General features: G+C 36.3%; 1 long non-coding RNA gene across 2 annotated transcripts in view; it reads right to left on the bottom strand.

Moving 5' to 3' along the window:
- Window positions 1–14,432, bottom strand: part of LOC150046030 (uncharacterized) — a 63,205-nt gene that overhangs the window by 47,367 nt on the left and 1,406 nt on the right. For both annotated transcript variants that reach the window (XR_016532716.1, XR_016532715.1), the window contains exons 2-3: window positions 2,406–2,489; window positions 451–564 (exon numbers count right to left, since the gene is read on the bottom strand). This is a non-coding gene — a long non-coding RNA (uncharacterized LOC150046030). The remainder of the gene's footprint in view (window positions 1–450; window positions 565–2,405; window positions 2,490–14,432) is intronic.

Below are 14,432 nucleotides of genomic sequence, written 5' to 3'. Positions count from 1 at the left end.
CAATAAAAGCACGTGCCAAAACAGCTTCCATGTTGCAATAAGGATTTAAAGAAAACTTTATTGAAATATAGCACATATGTTTTAAAACTGTATAAACTGTAAATATATTACACATATACTTTAACACTATGTAAGTTGTAAGTGTATATTTCAATGAATTATTACAAAAGGGAAACCTATACAACTACCATCAGCTTCAAGAAACAGAGTATTATTAACAATCCCCAATCCCCTCTATTTTCTCTCTCTGTTCCTCTCCTCTCTCTCTTCTGAAAGACAATCAATAATCTGATTTTTGTCACCATGGATTAAAATTTGTCTATTTTGGAACTTGATATATCTTTGGGTACATGTGCACACTGAATGCATTTCCACTAAGTAACTGAATTACAGGGTCATAAGTATGAGTCTGTTATGCGTTAGTGGATGATATAAAATAGCTATGCGTACCAATTACCATTGTTACCAGCAATTCAGAAGGGCACTCTGCTCAGCTTTCTTGTACGGACTCTCGGCTCTTCTAGTTGATCCTTCCTGAGCATATGAAGTGGTGCCTTATCTGCACTTGAAAAGCAAGTTAGAAAGAATAACTTCAAACTCAAAATTAATAAGCCATTTGAACAAGTAAGATTATACTAATTAACCTGTAAAGATCTAAAATGACACCCTGTCTTATCTATGAATTATTTCAATATTTACAGATAAACCATAAATACTATGCTTTTGCTTAAGAAAAGGTGAAAATGATGGGCTGCTTCTGTTAGATAAATTTCATCTTTTCATGCAATATACCATTAAACCTGTTTTTCAATTAAATAAAATGGCAACAATTTAAAAAAAATACCTGTTTTTCAATCTCTTACTAGAGTGCAAGATTTAAAAAGGTCACGAAGACTTTTGAACAGGAAGGAATAAACCCTTTAGATCTCTAGCAAGTTTTTATTGTGTTTCATAAAAGAAGTGCAGTAGATTATTCTTTTGCAAGTTTAATGACCAAGTTAGAAAGAAACTCAAGGCAAAGCCTATGACAGTTAATGCTCCAGACACTCATCAATTTGTAGTAAAAGACCAAAACGATCCAATATTTAGTAATCTTACTTCTGCAATGGTCAGTACTGAGAATAGAATATTTTGCAAATTGGAAGTTTAATTTTTTGCTTAATTCATAAATTATACACAAAGAAACAAAAATGTCTCCTGAAATGTTAATATTGATAATATCCAGTATTTTTGAGTTTTTTCTTTCAATCTTAAAAAAATTATGTTATTAAGAATTCCTAAACAAGAAATAGTGTTTCACCTGGAGAACAAATGAAGGAGATAGTTTAAAATCAGCCAGTTCAAATCCTGTGCCTTGTGATTGCTTCCTTGATGGGAGATTGCTGTTCCTGAGCTGACCGGGAAAGGTGAGGGCATGCACGCTGAGGTGCTTTCTGGAGCTGGGAAACAAGTCCACAGTGATGAACACTGGCCCAGACAATCCTGTATCTAGATATGGACAGCCCTATTTGCATATTTTTCCAGCGTTCACCACAAAACCATATCACTGTAGCAGAAATCATTCAGGTGCTTATTTTTCCAGGACAGTAAAGAATTTATTCATTTTAGCTCAACACTTACTCCTCTGACCTTACTAGGCTAGAGACCTTGATTCAATAACCTCTGTGAACATTAATTTCAAATGAATATTCCTTGCACCATAAATGCTGTTATGAGGATCAAGTGAGATGTCAGGTGTTCAAAAGCACAAATTTCTTAAGCAAATATTATTGTAGTTTAATAGTAATACATTAGTTTCCTAATCGTAATGATCTTTCTAGAATTGAGATAAAAGGGAAGAAGTTCCTATCTCTATATGATCTCGAACTCCAATGTCACTGACAATGACACCTAGTGAGACTATTACCTCAGTAACAAATTAGGATAAAGTTAAAAGAGCTGAATAAAAGACTAATGAAGCTAATGGTCGCTGTATGTCCCTAAGTAGTACATCCCACATATTCTTCACCTTCCACTTGAACATACCAACTACCCATATACATCTGTGGTAGTGGCATAAAGGATTCCCTATTTTCTAAAGCATACAAACACAATGATGTCTTCATTAACACTGATGGAAAAATGTAAATGTTTCATAACTGAAACTGTACATATGTTCAATTATTTTGTTTTCCAAAGAGCAGGGAAACAGTATTCACTAAAAGAAACAACAAAAGTAAGGTAAATGAAAAAGAAACAGGTGCTTGGGATTCAACTAATGGGAAGCATCACAGATTTTGTTTATCATTGCATTCATGAAAAAATGTATTTCTCCAAACATAGAATAAACCTTGCTAGTTCTACAACTTGACACCTGCTCTGAAACAAATGTGATTTATTGAGTTAAACATCAGACAATAACTTACTGGATAGCTTTTGCCTGGCTCCAATGACAATCTCTTCACTGTATAAGCATGTACAGTGTTACACAGCACTAGACTTTTGATGCTCTGTAAGTTAAAGAGAAAATTATGAAATCCTGCCACCACTCCCAATCTCCCTTACTGTATGTGCTGCATTTAATCTTCTACTGTATTGTATAATTCATCTACTTATCATTTGCTACTTGTCTTTTTCTGTCAGCATATAAGTTCTTCTAGGCAGGATTTATTGTTTACCTAGTTCTTTGTAATATCCCAAGAACATAGGCACATTAACAACAAATCGATAAGAATTTATATAAATTCCTCTTAAGTATTTCTCTTTTAAAAGGTTAAGAATTCTCCTGTGGATCCAAATTAGGTTTGTGTGGTTAATGGTATGTTTTAACATCTTTGGCTTGACATTTGGCCTCAGTTTTTTTTTCTTACTTAGGACATGGTTGTTTCTAAAAACAATGAGTACTATTTTCTATAATGAAATACCACATTGACCTTCTCTGCTATTGAAAATATAAGAATTCCTGTTCATGAAGCCAGTAATAGCTCCATCCTGAATCCCTGAAGAGACTGATTTCATTATCATTTCTTTTGTTGTAAAATCTTAGCTAGTGACTCAGAAGAGTTTTGCTTAAACTGTTATGTAAAAATTGTACATATTAATGTTATTCTACATGATGCATTGATATATGTATACATGAAAGACTGGAAAAAATAAGCCTATTATTTACTTACAGCAGGGTTTTCTATATAGACTGGACTGGCCTTGAACTACTAATTTTCCTGTCATAGATTCCCATCTGCTGGATTACACTAGCATGCCAAGCTAAGAATGATTTTAATTTTTGACAAGAATCTGTTTATTATGTTTGCGGGCTATGCCACCAGCAATGTAACGCTGGCTTTCACTCTAGTTTTGAGTCCTTCCCATTAGAGGCATTCACTCTAAAACACATGTTCTTGACATTTTCTGTCTCCAGAATTCCAAAGATGTGTTGTCATGTGCATTCACATCCATAGATAATCTAAATTCCTTCATATTCCAAGGATACTAAATTCTAATTCTAAATTTAAGTAGTTTTTGACAATGGAAGCAAACATCGGACTGCCACTGTGGGAGGTTGCCTACTCTTGTTAAAGCTGTTTTCTCTATAATTGAAACTTCTTCTTTGGCTCATAGAATTTAGACATGCAAAAACTCTAAAGGCTCAAGTCACTGAGTGCTCTAAAAATGAACTGTGACCACCTGGATCATCTTCCACACATGTCATAAATGGGATCCCTATGGTTTATCTTTATATCAAAAACATTATTTAGGGCTGTGAGTGTAGTGTAGTGGTAGAGTGCTTGCCTAGCATGAATGAAGCCCTGGGTTCTATTCCTTGGTACCACATACATAGAAAAAGCTGGAAGTGGTGCTGTGGCTCAAGTGGCAAAGCGCTAGCCTTGAGCAAAAGTGCTCAAGGACAGTGCCCAGGCCCTAAGTTTAAGCCCCAGGACTGGAAACAAATATTATTCGGCTACGTTAATGATTACAGGAGTTGTGTATAAGAGAGGAAGAGAGGGAGACCAAAAAAAAAAAAAAGAATGAGCACTGGTCCTGAGGTTTGAACCCAGGGCCTCAGCAGTTTTAGCTCAAAGCTAGGGCTCTATTACTTGAGCCACAGCTCACTTTTGGCTTTTGGGTGATACATTGAAGATAAGAGCCTCAGAGACTTCCTTGCTTAGTCTGGCTTTAAACTGTGAACCTCAGATCTCACCTCCTGAGTAGCTAAGATTACAAGTGTGAGCCATCAGCGTACCCTGTAGCTCAGCTACAGGGTTTTTTTAAATTCACAGTTTTGGTAAGTGTGTGTAAGAGTTAAGATATGGAACAACTGAGTAGGAAATATAAAATTTGGGGGTGAGTGGTGAGAGATCAGAGCTGATAGGTAATGGGAAGATGGGAGTGAGTGGGCAGGTAGCTCATCAGAGCACAGGAAAGTTTTTGTGTTCATGAGGGTACCCAAATAGTGAGCATAAGCCAGGTGTTAGTGGCTCATACTTGTAATCCTAGCTACTCAAGTGGCTGAGTCCTGGAGGATCAAGACTAGAACAGCTTGTGCAGAAAAGTCTTCAATACTCCATCTTCTATTAGCCAGAAAAATGTTAGATGAATGGATCAAGTGGTAGAGCACAAATCACAACTATTAAGTTTGAGGCCTTTAGTCCAAGCCCAGGTACTGATATAAAAGGGAAAAATAAATACAAAAAGAATCATAAGTCTTTCAAAGATTATGTTGGTGGTATTTGGAACTGAGCCTTGAGTATGATAGGCAGGTGTGCAACCATTTAGCAATGCCCCAGCCCAGAATTTGTATTTTGTTTATTGAATTATTGTACATGCAACAAAATATTCACTAAAATACTTCTGCTCCTCAATTTTTTTCTGAATATTTATATTACTTATGCTTTAGAATCTTGTCCTGGCTTTGTCCTTTCCTGTCCTTGACCTGTGGAGAACAACAAATAAAGATGGGACTTGTTCGCAGATGGGGAAGGAGAAGAGGGATGGAAAAGGATTTTTTCCCTTGTTTTCCTTACTTTTCTTCCTAAACACAGGACATATATAACTCACCAACTTACTACAGAAAAGTTCTCATTCTGTATCTGGAACATAGCCGAAATCAATCATTCTCTAGTTAGATCTAAATGACTGAGTTGCAAGTTGAACTGTATTTAAGGCTTTCCCTCACCTCCAGGACCCTCTTTTCCCAAGATCAAGCCATTTTCTGGTGTAATGAACTGTATCTGCTATCAAGTGGCCTGGAAATTAAGAGGCATCCACAGTATCATCCCAGTCTGGGTTTCCTATAAGGCATTATGATGGCTTTTGCTGCGCCATACCTGATTTGTGTCTTCCAAGAATATATAGAAGAGGAATGTACACATGAAGAGAACAGAACAATTTTATATATGAAAAAGAAAGATTCAATCACTATTGAGTTATTCATGGAATAAGTACCTACCTAATAGGGTGGAAAATTCTTTGTATCAAATATTTTTGTTTGATTGGCAGTCTTTTAGTCAGCTCTGTAGTAGCAGAAGAGCAGATGGAATAAAGACAAACCTGAAAACTGTTAACAACTTTACAAAACAGATCTTAGTGCTTTGATTTACGTCTATAACATATCCACTTTGGGAAAAAAGTGATTTCAAAGGAGGACAAAAACGAGGAGAAAAAAAGAAATAAGACTTCAGTTTCACTTTTTAAAGTATTTATTGTCTTCCATAGACATAAAATCAGAACAGGAAATAAATTATAATAAATTCACCTGATCAGCTCAAGAGATTAATTACATTTCTATCACACAGTATTTTAATCCTTCCTTTTCATAAATTATCCGGATAATTTCATCTATCAACTAACTTGATATTTATTAATATGTAAACATATTACTCTGTGGATTGACTAATAACATCCACCAGAAAATTTTCGATCTTTAGAAAGTGATATGATATGTATTTTCTGGTAATTTTAGCAAGCATAAAAAAGCATAAACAGTCTAGGAAAAACGTTGAGTTACTAAAGAGAAGACTTTTTTATTTTTTATTCAATGTCAAGAAAATAAATGGCACAAATATTACAATATTAAGTAACAAATTGCAGGTTGCAATTACCCCAACAATAAAATACAGTAAGAAAAAAAGAAAATTGATAATATAGTTAATAAGACACAACAATATTTACTGGAATTTGCTAAGTAATCCCTATTTTGAGAATATTTTCCCAGAAAATGATTAGAAAACTACACATGTGTGTTTATCATTTATTTTTTTTAAATGTGACTTACTGATTTACTGGCTTAGCAAATCGTAGCACATTTACCAACTTGAGGAATATTACAATAAAGTATAAAAGAAAAATCATGAAGTTTATATAACTATACTGGAAAATGCCATCTGGTGAGTGAAAACAGCAGAACACTAATTTTCATATATATATGACAAAATTAAGACATCATTATAAGTACACTATCCATTTTCTCAAAATATTTATTGAGAAAAGAAATAACTTCACACAGTACTTCCTTTCTCTCCCCCCCCTTTATGATTTATCTCGTGTTGTTACTATATTTGACTTTGGTACCTGGTATATTGTATATGCATTAATTTGTTTATTTAAAATAGGGAAGGGAAGGGGAAAAATTAGATGATGGGGAGGGACAGTGGGATAAAAACATGGGAAGGGGTATCAATGTTCAAGAAGTAATGCACCTACTACCTGATGAATGCAACTGTAACCCCTGTATACATCACCCCTACATCAAAATACAATAAAAAAAATCTTTATTGAATGACACAACTGGAGCTTTTAAATATCATGCAATGACGTTATGGTAGATGCATCTCATCTCCTCTTCAGAAGCCATATCACTCCATACACAGCAGGTGGCCCAGAAACAAAATAAAATCAAAACAGAGGCAAGAAATGGAGTGGCCTGCCTTTATATTTAGAGGTGTTCTAATTTCTTCACTGGTGAGACATGGCTTCACTCCTACTTTTAGATTCTATTTTTTTTAAAAGAAGAAAACAGATATATTTAAAGTTCCTATCTTTTCACTTTAGTTAAAATTGGGGTCTGCGATGCATCAACTAAGAAACAAAACTAAGACAAATTTCAAATTTCTTTCATAGTCTTTAACTTGTGTTTTTTTTGCAAGTCTTGGGCTTGAGCTCAGGGCCTGAGCACTGTCGTTGGAATTTCCCAAGGCTAGAGCACTACCACTTGAGCCTCAGCACCATTTCCAGCTTTTTTTCTATGTATGTGGTACTGAGGAATCGAACCTGGGTCTTCCTGCATGCTAGTCAAGCACTCTACCACTAGGCCAAACCCCTGGCCTTTAACTTGTATTTCTTAAAGAAATACTCTAGGTGCCACATGCCATCTAATTGCATTGTGCCATCTTTTTTATAATAGGAAATTTGCTTAACGTGGAGACAGTTCCTGAAATAATGTAATATAGATCAACTATATTTATAGATAATATTTCAACTAATATAAAAATACAACTACCATTTCTTCCTTTTGTTCTTTAGTCAGAATCATTCCACCTGTACTTGAAATGGCATTTACATGCATCAAAATGATCTTTCAGCCTTGAACAGGATGGCACTGTGTATGAGAGCCAGTGGAATCTTCCCTTAAACATATGACTTTAAATTTGTCTGTGAACTTCATTTTTATTGTTACTTTTACTGCTTACCTTGGACAAGATAAAACAATTCAAATACAATCTAATATTCTGGAAAGATTCATCCACAGTAAGAACTTCACATTATTTCCACAATAATTGATTATACTTCCCTTAAGATATGCATTGCTTTGGGTATCAGAAATGCAAAGATGAATAGTTCACATTAGAAAAGATAAATAGAAAACTATAGTGAAAGTAATAAATGGTATACCAATGGTCTATACAATGTGCTCTGAAATGAAGGGATTATATGGAGCTCTTTGTCTAAGTCCCAGAATTCTGACACCTGGAGAAGTTCTGAGACAACAACTCTGCCTTCTCAGAAATATGTAAGGTAATCTAGAAGATGGTAGAAATGAAGTGGGGACAAATTTAGCTTTTGGGTTAGTGTTGAACAATGGAAAATTGCAAATATTAATGAAATATATATATATGGGACTCTTTAAAATATTTATTCATGGATCATACATTTTGAGGGCCTGATGTGTTTCTATGGCAGTATTAGAAGGTCAAAAGTACCACAAAATCATTTAATCTAGAGCAAGGGAAATATTATTTATGCTTTATTAGTACCTAGCTTTTAACAGCAGTATGATATTACTTACTAATATAATCTTCAAATGTTTTACTTCATCTGTGATTTATTTGCACAGTCATGGGGTATATTTGTCTTACATTCACTTGCTGAATTATTTTTCTTAAATGATTATTCAAAAGAAGGAAAAGAACACCTTTAATAGTCTTAACACTGTTCTCCTACTCAGTTCTGTTTCTCTTTCAGGGAACACTAATTAACTTCTCTTCTCATACAATGTATATATGTTAAAGTTAAAAAAAAAAATGGCCTACCACTGCTTTCAATACAATGTGTCAAACCCTACAGTGCAGCCTCATCTGGAAACCACTTCTGCAGCCCCACTTTATTCAATTCCTTAAATCTACTGGATGTGTACCCCAAGGAAATATGCTTTCATCCTGAGGTTTTTGCATACGTGATTCCATCTTTAATGGACTCTTTCCCTCCATATTCCTGACACATTCTATTACTTCTTTGAGAAAGCCTTCTTTTAGCTATCTCGCTCATGGACACCACACTTCCTTGAAATTTATATAATATGCTTACCAAAAAAGTATGTTAGTTTGGGCCAAGAGTGTGGCCTAGGGGTAGAGTGATTGCCTAGCATGCATTAAGTCCTAGATTAGATTCCTCAGTACCACATACACAGGAAAATCTGGAAGTGGTGCTGTGGTTCAAGTGGTAGAGTACTAGCCTTGAAGAAAAAATGCCCAAGGACAGTTCCCAAGCAATGGGAATGGCAAACAAATAGTTTGTAGCACAAAGCTAAGTGTTCTACGAAAGCATATAAAATTAGATGAAAAAATTGATAACAGCTTCCCAATTACAAAATGTAAAACTTAAATAGTGTAGTAGGTAGGTAGAACAGTGTTCCTCAAAGATGGCAATGTCGAAATTTTATGAATGTCAATAACATAGCAAATGGAAATCAAGATTTCGTGTGGAATTAAGCTTGCTAATCAGATGATTTTGAAATGGGGAGAGTTTGAATTATCTAAGTGGGCTTAAGCTAATCGCAAAGGCCTTATGAGTGGAAGAGGGAAGTTGAATAGAGAGAACCAGTAAGTTGGTAAAGTGTGAAAGACTCTGCCAGATGTCACTGGCTTTGAAGAAAGAGGAAGAGCCAAGGAATGTGAGCAGCATCTAGAAAATGGAAACGGCAAAGAAACAGATTCTCCCTTAGAGTTTTCTGAAGGTGCCCAATTCTGCCAAAACCTTGATTTTAGTCCCACAAGAACTATTTTTGATTTCTGGCTACCAGAATCATAAGATATTAAATTAGTAGTTTTAATCCACTAAGTTTACAACATTTTTTCCCTGCAGCAATAGGGAGTGAATACAGTTACACACTAACAGGCATAACCGGCTGCAGATGTCAGACAACCTGAGATAACTGTGCCTTACATAACATATGTGTTTCAAAAAGAACACCAGGGCTGGGACTGGATATAGTATTCTATTGTCAAGGACTTGGCTTTTTTTGTTTTCCTGTTTTCTGCTTCAATCTTTTTTCCCTCTCCCTGTTATCCCTCCCCTTTTCTTTGTGGCCTCCTGGGGCTTTAAGTTAGGGCCCTAGTGCAGTCTCTGAGCTGTTTTTGCTCAAAGCTAGTGCTCTATCACTTGAACTATACTACACTTCTGCCTTTTGGATAGTGTGCTGGAGTTGAAAGAGCATCACAGAATTTCCTGTGCAGGCTGGCTTCAAACCATGAACCTCAGATCTCAGCCTCCTGAGTAACTAGAACAACAGGTGTGAGCCACCAGCTCCCAGATTTCTGCACCCTTTATAAAGCTTGAGCCAGCAAAGAGAAAGAAAGAATAGAACCCCTCCTGTTGAAGAACTTGTCTTTCAACAAGTTGTACATACCACATCCTCCTATATCTCACTGGCCAGAATTAGTTAACCACCCTAGGGGTCCATACAGTAAGAAAAATAAAGTCATTATTTCAAGGGGCCATTTGATAAGTATAAATGATTCTATGTAATAAGAACAGTATGAAACATTATCAGGTACAACTAACTAGTTATGCTAAATATTGTTAATATTATAATGTCTTTTTCCGTCATTTTAAGAGTATAGGTTGCTTGGATTTTATATTGTGGTAGGAGCCTTCATTCCACAAAGTTATTGAATAATTACTATGTCACTGCATTTGCCACATTTTATATGTTCACAGATTAGAATGTGAGCATATACTTGTTCAATGAGTAAGGTATTTTCATAGTAGTTTCATGTAATTAATGGGAATAGTTTTCTGTTGATAAGTTTAAAATAATTTTAATTTCAATTTCTGTATTACTCAGGGTCCTGGCAGGAAGTAGGTACCATACTCAAAGTGTAACTGAAGACAGCTTAGGGAAACTACCTACAAACATATAGGCAGGTTTTAGGGAAGGAGTAATTAAGCATGCAGCCATTACCACCCCTAGGACAGAAGGTACAGGGAAGATTTTGGAACTTGGCAAGGATTACAGCTTCAGGGCAGAGGTGTCTGACAGGAGCCACAGGCCTTCAGAGAAGAATGAGGCTGTAGCCACAGCCAGGCAGGAGGGTGGAATAAATATCCTCAATTCTCTCTGCTGCTCTGATCCTTTGCCATTGCTTTCCAAATTGGCTGAAATCAAATAAAAGCCAGAGGGCAAAGGAACCTGAGTGATGTGGCCCATAGAAACAAGCCTCTCCGAGCTTGGGAAAGAAAGAGGATGGATTTTTTTTTTAAAGCCAGAGAATAACAAGCCTCACGCGAAAAAGCAAAATACTTTACAGAATTAGAATAATTTTTTAAAATCCTGACCTAAAAGAGAAAGGGAAATGATCCAAACAGGACTGTGTCAGATCAGCGACAAAGAAATATGATTAAAAAAATAAAATAGTGGGAAGAGGTACAGTGTCTGCTCTAGTTATATAAGTAGAATGAAGAAAGTGAGCAAAGAAATAGAGGCCTGAGGGAGAAGAATGAGTAGTCTGACAATAGGTCTTAAAGTTAGTTGTGCATACACTTGAATATCATCACTTTTATCATAATCATGATGGAAGGTCTAATATCTGTTACTGCAGAGACCTAAATATAAACACTCCAAGGATTGAATAGGAGTAGTGACTGTAACCAAGAATTTACACTTTACAGAAACAGCCATACCTGTGACAGAACCAACCAGCTGTTAAATACTTAAAATTCAAACAATATCCACTTTGCTCCTGCTTTTGTGAAAATTACCTGAGGCAAGTAACATTTGTGTTCAAAAGGTCAATGATACCCTCTACTGAAATAGTTTTATTAATTTCTTAAATTGTGCAAAGGGGTTTCAATCCAAAAAGCTGGATCATGAGTACAATGGTCACTATAACCCCTTTAGGAAGTTTTTAATAAATTTTAATTACTGTGCCTTTATGGAAAATAACATTCATTGTACCTTTGGGATGTATAGTTTATTTTCTGGCATTCTTCAAACCTATCCTCATGTATGGTTACACTTAGATACTGCTCCCAATATTAAGTTCTACCTACTAGCATTCACTAATTTATAGTAAATGTACTTTATTCTCCAGAGGGGAACTTTATGTGCACAGTATTAATTTTAAAAATCACATAGAGCTATGGGGGGCATTTTCCAGTTTATCACCCCTCGGGAAGATGGACTGGAAAGGCTGACACAGGCCTATGGACCACGCTCATGCATTAGTCTATAGTCATGTTTCCTTCCTGACCTTGGATTTGCACAATTTGGTGAACTTGCAGCAATGAAATGATCATTGCCTTTTTTTTCTTCACTGTAAACAATGAACCTAGTTGTTTTTCTCGTTATTGTTTGGATCTTGTGGTACTGAGGATTAAACTCAGGATCTATAGGCAAGTGCTCTACCATTCATATTCCAGACACTGTTTTAAGTTTTCAGGTAGTCTGACATACTTTTTGCCCAAGCCAGCCTCTAATCTCAATCATTCCAATTCTGCCTTCTATTGGGATTACAGATAGGCACCACCATTCCTAGCACTTACTTTCAGGAATAACATCTGTCAGGTGTATTCCTTTTATTTCAAAGCTTTATGACTGAAAATATATTGAGTGGAAGTGCAGTACCAATATTCTATCCTTCAATGGAGTTATCTTTTCATTTTTATGATCAGAGAATTATTGTTCTCCTTGGTTTGAAAAATGAAATACAAGTGTCCACATGTTGAAAACTATGAAATACATAAGTTTAAGTTCAAAAAATGATTTCATGTCAAATTTTGTCTACCCTGAGCTCAGTGTGGTGTATGCCCGTATTCCAGCAGCACTTGGCAGGGGTGTGGTGAGTTCCAGGCTAGCCTGAGCTACACAGTCAAACCATGTCTTCAAAAAAATAAAAGTTCACAGGCCACCAGTGGCTCAAGCCTATTATCATAGATAGGAAGCTGAGATCTGAGAACTGAGAGCTGGGAACTGAGAACTGTCTGCCTGGGCAGACAAATAAGTGTTATTTCCAATTAGTGAAGAAAAAAAGTAGGAAGTGGACGTGTGGCTCGAGTGGTAGAGCCAGCACAGAGAGGAAAAGGTAGTCCAAGAGCATGGGGCTCTGAGTTCACGCACCAGTATCGACACACACAAAAACATTAATCTACTTATTAAAAGCGAATCGTAAGTACAAAAAATTCCATGTTAAATGCCTATCAGTATTCTCTACTGATTTCAATCTAAATTTCAAAAGTTTTATTTTGTCTATAAATGGATTTGAAAGGTTTCTTCCCCCATTATAAGCTACAGACATAAAAAGCAATGAATCACACACACATCAGGTTTAGAGGAGCACTTTATTCTGAGATTTACTTTTGTTGTCTTCAGTCTACCTGTCATAAGGTATTATAAAGTAGATGAACAATATTTATTAAATTAAACCTCTAGTACGTGGCTAGAATGCATTAATGAATGTCACAAAAAAAAGAGGCCATCCAAAAAGATATCTGTTCACATCGTTAAGAATTCTTGGAGCTAAGCCCTGGTAGCTCATGCCTGTAATCCTGGTTACTCAGGAGGCTGAGATCTGAAAACTGTGTTTCAAAGCCAGTCTGGGTAGAAAAGCCTGAGACTTTTACCACCAATTAACCACCTAAAAGGCAAGAAGTGGAGCTTTAGCTCAGTGGTAGAGTGCTAGCCTTGAACAAAATTGCTCAGAGAGTGCCCAGGCCCCGAGTTCAAGCCCCACAACCACCCTCCCTCACTCCAAAATGCTTAATTAGCTCAAGGTAACTGAGCCATTAACCACTGAAGTAAGGGACAATGTCTCATTTACTCTATGTGACAAACGTTAAGGTGAGGATGAACACAGAAGTTTGGTAAGGATGTACCGGAAAGTGGTACATATAATACTTCCTAAGTTTAAAAGTAAGTAAAATATGTGCTAGTTATAATTTTTTCCTGATTGTAAAAAATGTTAGAAGGGGTAATTTTTGACAAAAGACAATTTATGACCTGATTCAGAAGGTAAATGAAGATTATCAATCAACCCTTAAGAGGAAAAAAAAAATGATCATGGAACCAATTGAAGCAAGAATATTACTCAGTCTTGCATGAGTCTCAGTGTGGCACTGAAGAAAATGACTACCTATATTTAAAGTAATCATTAAGGACTCTGACTCTAGATTTGGCACTGGGGGGATGCAGCTACATAATGTATACGAGCCCGTGGCAGGCATAGATAATGCGCCAAAACAGATACGTGACAAAATCTTTTTCACCTTTACTCAAGATCAAACTTTAAGAAAAATCACTAGTTAATATGATTTCAGTTGGAAGGATTGAGAGCATTACTCATGATACATCTAAAAATTGGGGGGGGGGTAAAGATGTAAAAAGCACAATTACAGTATCATGAAAAAAAATCCTACCATGGATGCAGCAGCAAAACTTACAGAACAGGTATTTGGTGCCCACAATGTGCTCGCCGATTTTCTCCGTTAATCCTCTGGCTTTTCCACACCGTGTTCAATACCTGCTACCGCGCACATTTATGCACCACGACACTGGAGATATGGCTTAGCTCACTTAGTCCGTAAGCACACTCGCCAACAGCTCTTCATCGGGAGCAGGGAGTGGAGAGGGGGAGCAAGGACACCGATCTGAAATCCCACTCAACGCTGTGGACGGCTTTCTCGGTGCCGTGGGCGCCGTCCGTCCAGTCTTTCTCAGAAATCCCCACACTTGCACAACCAAGGGC

Source organism: Megascapheus bottae, chromosome 26 (genome assembly GCF_031878675.1).
Source record: "Megascapheus bottae isolate mThoBot1 chromosome 26, mThoBot2.hap1, whole genome shotgun sequence".
In the NCBI taxonomy this organism is placed as follows: Eukaryota; Metazoa; Chordata; class Mammalia; order Rodentia; family Geomyidae; genus Megascapheus; species Megascapheus bottae.
The sequence above is the reverse complement of the archived record's forward strand: the minus strand, read 5'-3'. Positions and strand labels throughout refer to the sequence as shown.